We start from the raw sequence: 8,879 nt of genomic DNA, 5'->3' as shown, positions 1-8,879 counted from the left end.
TGGTTTATTAAGTTCATGACTGCCCGGATGGGCATACTATAGCTTTGTTTTAAGCTCTGCTAAAGAAAGTACAAAAGGTATATTTATAGTTAGCTGTTAAAAAGACTCAAAGTAAAACATTTTTATGCAATACATATCAATGTTCATTTCATAGTGGTTTAATTTGTGTAGTAACAATGTGTGGTCCTAAAGTTGTTTTATAAAAATGATTTTATTGCAATTATAATTCTATTTTATGTAATGGATAGATGTGCCAGCCAAAAAACCTACTCTACTAAAAATGATTTTTAAAGATAGAATGGATCTTAGACATAATTGGTTCTTTTCTCGAGGGAAAATCATACTACAGAAATTAAGATTATTTTTTCCAAATGACTATATCGTGATTGAATATCACTTTACATCTGAACCCATCTGAACATACTCCTGAAAGAAATATGAAAATAATTCAATATTGGACTCACTGTCATTGAAGCCAACCTGAGGGTCTACAGGCAATATTGGTATTTGACTGATTGCCTACTATATTGTTCCTATTATTTTTCTTCTTCATTTTGATGGTAATCTAATAATTAATGAAGCATGCCCCGCATTGTCAAGATGGCTAACTTTCCATGTGACTCATTATGAGGTCTGCTACTTTTGTCTGTGTTTCTGATTGCATGGTGCCAAGTAATGCCCTTTGATTGTTGAAGGTAGTAAAAAAAGAAAAGCAACAGATGAGGGGTGCCAGAATATGCCACCCCAAAATATACCTCTGATGTATGGATTATTTTGAGCTAAAGATCATCGAGAATCAGCAGACACAGGAAAACCCTTAGAAACAGGGCACAAGTTTTTGTTTTGTACGTAAATTTACATGGATAAAGAAAATATCTATTTGTCAAAGGTATCTCCTCCCACTATCAGCAAGAGAATAATTCCAAACTGTTATTTAAATGATTTAAATCTTCATAAGAAGCCTTACTAATCAACCCTTGCTTACCACACTTTACCTGATCATCTTTCCACAACTTGCCTTCACCACTAGGAAACCCAAAGCCCTATTTCTTTTGTTTAGCCTAAGATGGTACATGGGCCCAATTCCAACCACACCTTAGATTTAATCATCCCTGGGTGCTCCCATGTATACATGTGTAAACTAGAAATATAATCCTAAAAGTCCCATCAATTGAATGGACCATGTTTGGCCCAGAAGACCCCAGAAAAACCTTAAAAACTGAATTATTGGCCATGACAGGAAGGGAAGTCAACACACCTCATCATAACCCCTCCATTTTGGAGTTTAGGCATAGCAACTAACCAGGACTGATATTAAAATAGAGATCATAAGACTGACAAAGCAGAGTCATTGTGACAATAAGATATCAAATTATAAATAAGACCTAAGGCCAGGCCAGGCAACCTTTAAGTCATGCCTATAGGGCGTCAATGCTGCTACACAGCATCCTTATCTTAAAGATGCCCTTCCGCTGACTCCAAGTTTGAGACAGAGCCTTACTCCTTTAACTAATTACAAATTAAAGAATCTCTGAATCCATCTGTAATCTGTAAGCCCCATCTTTAAAATATCCCACCTTTTGGGGCTGAAACAAAGTATGCCTTCCATGTATTAATTTATATTTTTTCCTTTAATTCATACCTCCCTGAAGTGTTAGGTTGGTGCAAAAGTAATTGTCCCTTTTGCCATTGAAAGTAAATGCAAAAATCACAATTACTTTTGCACCAACCTAATATAAAACCAAACAATTACCCTGCCACCGGGTGTTTCTCAGGATTCCTTGAGACTGTGTTTCCTTGGGCTGAATTCACACACTGGCTCAGAATAAATATCTTTAACATATTTTAACACTAAAATATTTTAGTGTTTTCTTTTTCTGTTAACACACGCATAAGTCACATGGTAACGAACTTTTGTTTTTCTCTTGTTAATCTGTCTTTTGCCAGTCCAATTTACAGGACCCCACCCGTAGTTCCTAAGATGAGTAGAAGGAGAAGATATTTTTTTCTCCCCTACCTTGGCCAAGTACATAAATAATGCACTTATTCTTGTGAACACCAAAGGCCTGAACCCAGGTTGCTTGGGTAAATTTCATTGCATATATGATGAGCAGAGGGGGCCCCTGTAGTTTTGTGCATCACTCTGCTGTTGGCTATGCGGTAGCTGCTTCCACAGTCATGTTCTGAGGAACCATTTAGTCTCAGCAAAGCAGCAGCTTTCATCATGTTCGATTACTGCTAATTTAGATTTTATTGTTCTGTAGTTTTGTATGCTTTTAACAGACAAATTTGCTTTAATTTCATTGTCTTATAAAAGCTAAAGATTTATGAGTTAATTTATATTTATATCTCTATATTATATATAAATGTATCTATATATTTTATAGAAATACAAATGCATATACAATATATAAAGATATAAATATGTATACAGTATATATAGATAGATATATGAACATACACACACACACACACACACACACACACACACACACATATATCTCAAGATGGCAATTTAAGTCTACACTGGAAGTCAAGGAGAATGTTCCTTTTATAATTTTTTTTTGATGTTTGATTTCTTTTCCAAAATTGTGGAACATATACATGACACAAAATTTTCTATTATAATTATTTTTGAGTGTACAGTTCAGTGGTATTAAGTACATTCACATTACTGTGCAACTATCACTAGCATCCATCTCTAGAACTTTTTTCATCTTCCCAAATTGAAACTCTATAGCCATTAAACACTAACTCCCTATTGTCCCCTCTCTCCAGCCCTGGCAAATATCATTCTGCTTTCTGACACAGTGAATTTAATGTCTCTAAGTACCTAATATGAGTGGAATCATACAAGTACAGCATTTGTCCTTTTCTGACAGGTTTATTTTTCTTAACATGACTTTCCCTTTGCAGGGCATCAAGGCAATGCACATGTCTGAGAAAGTCTATGGTGTCCTATAAAACATTTACACTTGGCTCTTCTAAGTTACCTTTTGTCAGACATGCATAGAAATGTGTGACTGCCTGAGAAGGTGGATTGCAGGTTACACTGGTGGTAAACAGTGGAGTATTTCCATAGCCTAGCAATTTGTGGGGACACATCAATGAAGTAGCCCTGCCTCGCTGTTTTTACTTAATTTAGCAGGAGAGGTGGGGCTGCTGAAATGTAGCCCCTCTCAGGGTGGGATATCAGGTCAGATTTCATATTTGTGTGATCTGTCTCTTTGTTCTATAAGCCTTTAGCTGTGTTTGGCTCTGGAAGCTCAGTTGCAGGCAGATTGTCTACTCCAGCTGCCAAAAATGGGCAGGCTCCCTTGTGCTATAGCCTGGACTCCTTAGAGAATCTTGGTGTGATGTGCTACCAGGGCTGTCTTGATGAGACAGTGGTGAATGCTTCCAGGGCATGATGTCCCATAATGTTCTTGACTCTCATTTCTGCTGACCTTTTATTACATATGGTAATAATGATGGTGGTACCTACAATAGCAGTTGATATTTTCTAGAAGAAATAATACATGTGGATTCATGCCTCCAGCCTCAGAAGCATGCCTTCCTCTTTTTAGACTACTAGAGTTCACTCAAACAACATGTGATTGGGTCATGTGTTGTGCACCAGTATAAACACAGCACTTATGTACCCAGATCGCCTCTAGTCTTTTCTTGCTGCCTTGAGACAATGGAAAGAAACTACTTCATGCCAGGGCCATTGTAAATACTGGTAATGGCCAAGTACTGATTAATCATGAGGGACCTTGCATAAGCTGTTATTATTTCTATAAACCTTAATTAAGAAGGAGGTGTATTAGTCTGTTTTCACGCTGCTAAGAAAGACATACCTAAAGACTGGTAATTTATACAGGAAAAAGGTTTAGTGGACTTACAGTTCCACGTGGCTGGGAAGCCTCACAATTATGGCGGAAGGCAAGGAGGAGCAAGTCATGTCTTACGTGGACAGCAGCAGGCAAAAAGAGAGAGCTTGTGCAGGGAAACTCCCATTTCTAAAACCATAAGATCTCATGAGAGTCATTTACTATCATGAGAACAGCATGGGAAAGACCCACCCCTGTGATTCAATTACCTCCCATCAGGTTCTTCCCATGACACATGGGAATTGTGGGAGTTACAATTCAAGATGAGATGTGGGTAGGGGCACAGCCAAACCATATCAGGGGGAATAAAATGTATCTTCTTTGTTGGGAATTTTTTTTCTGCTCTAAGCTGATTTTGCTCTGAGCACTGTGAGAGCCATCATTTATTTTTCATTGATATTTTGGAGTAACTTCTGACCATTTTTCTCATTGAACTCTCTTCTCCAGTTATTCATTTAGTCCTAAAGAGTCTTCCTGCTTAGTGCATCTTGTAGTGATCACCCTTTTCCTTCTTTTTGCCCATAACCTAATCTTTTCATTAGACTTTGGCAATAGCTTCCACCTTCACCCCCATCATTATACAATTAATGGAGTTATCTTCCTAGATTTGACTCTGCTCAAAACTTCCATTGGTCAGATATTATAACAGTTAATATTCAAGGCCCTATAAAATGTGGCCATTATGAGAATTTGTGTTTTTTACTTCAAACCTCTCATAGCCAAATTGTCATCTTCGCACATATATTGTCTTCTGATCATAGAACCCCAAAGCTTTGTATGAAGCAGCCCTCCCTCCCTCCTTCCTCCTTTCCTTCCTTTTCATTCTTACCCGTCATTCTCTGTGCACCAACAACACTACCTTCCTTTGTATCTGAATACACCAAGCCTTTCACTGCTCAGTGTTCTTTGTAGACAGTGTTCCCTCTTCCCGGCAAACGCATCTCTAAACCTCTTCACATGGCTCCATGGCTACTGCCTTTTTATCTTTCCATTTGCAGATGAAATGTCCTTTCTGTAGAGAATTCATGGATCCTATTTCTTGCAATGCCTTAGTAAAGCAGCTTCTCAGAAGTTTCATACAACAATTCTGTCTACAGCCCACTTGTAAACACAAGAACCTTCTGGCTTTTTCTGCTCATGTGTAGCAAAAATTACATACTCCACATTTTTGCCTACTACATGTGACAAATTTACCAAATGTTTTTAAGTTATCAGGTATGTAGCCTAAAATATCAGTTTCTTTGATGCCTGTTCCCAATATAAGCAATACCACATTTTTGTTGTAGTTGTTATTGTTATTTAGCACCATACTTCTGTTATCATTTTCCATAGAAGTTAGGACATAAGCTAAATTGCTATAAAACTGAGATCCAAAAACACGGTAGCACAAATGAGATAGAGTTTTATTTCTTTCTGACACAATTTAGCCCCAACACTGTATATAGTTAGGCTTTGTTCTAGAAAGCCATCAAGAGACAGAGGTTTTTTGCGTTGTTCTCTTCTTCACCAATAGGTTGCCTGCTGCAGAGTGGGTATTTGATTTGATTTCTCATTCGGCCTCATTTCACCTAGTATTTGTTGGTTCTTGTCCCCAGCCAGGGAGACTTTTGCATCCAACTTGACATATCCTGCCCCAACTGATTTCAACAAGAGCTCATTGTTTTAGCCCTTCATGGAGGACCTTCAGTTTCAGGGAACTGATCTCTCTGACTTAACTGAGACCTGTGGATGCAGATACCTTCTCTAGGCACCACCCATTAACCTTTACTCCATCTGATAGCCTTTCATTACACATTGCATTTTATGTTACACAGTTTCCCTTCATTTTACCAAAGATGAAATTTGTGTTTCTGCTTCTTATTTTTGTAATTTTTTAGGGGGATTTCCAAGGAGCTCTCTGGAAGTCAGGTGAGGGCAGGTAAAGAATGTGAAGTGCTTTATTTCTCTGACATAAGGTAATTTTAAAAATAGAACTCATTGGGGCACTGAGGCCATAATTTGTAAAAGTTTAAGCTAAATAGGAACAGAGTACACATCCTAACAAATAATTTTAATTTTTTCTTATTTCTACGTATGGTGTAAGGAACATCAATTATGCACCATTTTAGATGTTACCTGTCATATAATCTGATCCAAATATGAAAGACAAAAGGAAAAATGATGACTTAGCAAAATTAAGTAACTGTGATGGTTAATTTTATGTGTTAACTTGAGTGAGCCACAGGGTGTCCAGACATTTGGCCTAACATGATTCTGCATGTGTCTGTGAGAGTGTTTCTGGATGAGATTCTCACTTGGATCCATAGAGTGAGAAAAGCAGATTGTCCTCTCTGCTATAGGTAGGGCCTCATCTGTTCAGTTGAGGACCTGAGTAGAACAAAAGGACTGAGTAAGAGGGAACTCCTTCTGGCTCACTACCTGAGCTGGAACATGGATCTGGAACATTTGTTTTTGGAGTTTAGACTCACAATGAAATATTGGCTATTTGGCGTCTTGAACCTGTCACCTTGTGGACCAGAAATTACACCATTGTCTCTCTTAATTCCCTGGACTTGGACCTGAGCCTCAAGCTTGCTAACTGCACATCTTGGAACTAGCCTCTGTAATTGCATGAGCTAATTTCTTATAATAAAGATTTTCATGTATAGGAATGGGATAGGTAGAAGCATAAAAGAATATCTTAAGGAACTGAATGTCTAATATTTGTATCTGAGTGTTGGCTGCCCTGGTACAAGCATTTGCTGGAATTGATTGAGTTCTACTGTAAGAGTCCTGTATTTTGTTGGATTCAAATTATGCCCCAGTAAGGCCCTGTTAAGATATCAAGAAAATCATGCAACTAGTTAATGGCAGAGACTGCATTCCAGCAGATTTTTGTGTAATCTCCAAATGTACACTCTGACCTCCATATCACGCTAACCTGCACAAAGGGAAGTATATGCAGTGACTAATAGTGATTACCAATATGCTACTTAGAAATCTTTCAGGGTTTGTGCTTTATACTCCAGCATTTCTTATTAATTTGAATTATGAGTCCGTATTTAATTAGACAGGATGATCGATTGAGATTGGTGTTCTTCAATGCAATGCATTTATTACATTCCATCAAGGAGTAAGGAGATGGTACACAACTGAATTCTCCAGGTAACTTAAACTCCAGTGTAACTTTTTCATTGATCAAATAAATGAGCTGTTAGACTGGTGTCATGGGAAATCTTTTAACAAGAGTGATGTATATCCCCTGCTTCAGGGTGTAATGATTATTATGGAGCCCTTTGCTTGACTGCCAATGTTATGAACTTCAGCTCTTCCCTTCTGCTGTGTGCCTTGGTATAGGCAGACAGATAGCTATACCATTACAGGCTTACATTCAGGGTCATAGGAGGTGAATTTCTTTTTGTTCCCACACAAAATGCGAATGAGATAGCTGAGGTTTTTTTCCCCCTGTCTTTTAACTGGTGGAACATCACTTCTCGTTTTTCAACACTGCCCAGTTTTCTGACCTCCTTGCTTAGTTCTCCTTTCTACCAAGTTTATTATATCTTATAGTTGCTTGTATAATATCAATGCATGCCATTATGGAAAATGCTCAGCAGTCATAATTAGAAGACATACTGATGGAAGTCCTTGAACTATGAGCGTTCCTTTCTAAATTTGTAACAGCTATTTTACTTGAATGTATCATGTTTTTGAGAACTGATAGGTTCGTTGGAGATCATAAATTTACCATGTATGTCTAGTGGGAATGGAGAAGTTCAAGTGAATTACAGCATGCATCAGCCGAAAAAACTTTTTGTATTTTGTGTGCCATGTTTTATTTTATGTGTGTGGCATTTGGTGGTTTCCTATGTGACTCTAAGCCAGATTCCCATTGGCTTTCAGACCTTTTAGGCAGGATTGGTACACAGTGGGGTCGTTTTCAGGAACAAGGTTGCATGATGAACTGATCTATAGGAACCTCAGAGAATGGAAAAATCAGAAAGAAATTTGGACCAATTCAAAGCCATAGTCTTTTAAGAGAAGGTAGTCCTCAGTAAATTAATATTTCTTGATTCAAATCTGTCCCCAATCCAGAGAACTTGGACTTATTTCTTTGATTTTTAATTTTAATTTTAATTAATTTATTTGTTTTATTATTATTATTTTTTTAGAGAGCGGGTCTCACTTTGTTGCCCAGGCTGGAGTGCAATGGAGCCGCTATAGTTCACTGCAGCCTCTTACTTCAGAACTCTAGCAATCCTCCCACCTCAGCCTTTCAAGTAACCGAAACTACCTGTGTGCACCACCATGACTGGCTAATTTTTAAATTTTTTTGTAGCGACGGGACCCACTATGCCAACCAGGCTGGTCTTGAGCTTCTGGCCTCAAGTGATCCTTTTGCCTTGGCCTCCCCAAGTGCTGAGATTATAGGCATGAGCCACTGTGCCTGGCCCATGAACTTGTTTCTATGGAAGAGAAAGAATACAAGTCTAAACAAAGCAACAGCAAAGCAAAGCAAAACCCAGCATGGAAAGAACAAGGATCCTCATTCCACTTCACGGCAGAATCAAGCTAGGCACCCCATTTCAAAGCCTTAGGGTGTGGTGCAAGTGCTCACTTGAACATGCCGCCTGGTAGTGCCTGAGTCAGAGGTGTCGGCTTTGGGAAGACAAGTATCACAACTTTGCAATGGAATATTTTAGTGTGTACAGCAGTATAAAGTGCCATAATGGTAACCCATATTTATTTTTTGAAGATGGTGGTGCTTTCTCTTGGTTTTACTAACTTCTTAGAAAGTTGCATGTTATATATTCAATCAACACCATGACATCTACACATTTTTAAGAAAGTTATTATAAAATACTGGACTAATTGTTGGGAAAAGTTGGAAAAATCCTGCTGATTCCACCAAATACTGTTGACCTTTAGCAAATAGCTGGATCAGTTTACATTTGAAATCATATCCTGCCCGCGTAGCTGAAAGTTTGTCAACGGAGGCCAATACATTTGGCCAAAAAATCAGAAACC

This window comes from Cebus imitator, unplaced genomic scaffold (assembly GCF_001604975.1).
Source record: "Cebus imitator isolate Cc_AM_T3 unplaced genomic scaffold, Cebus_imitator-1.0 Scaffold455, whole genome shotgun sequence".
Lineage (NCBI taxonomy): Eukaryota > Metazoa > Chordata > Mammalia > Primates > Cebidae > Cebus > Cebus imitator.
This window is presented reverse-complemented; position numbering follows the sequence as displayed.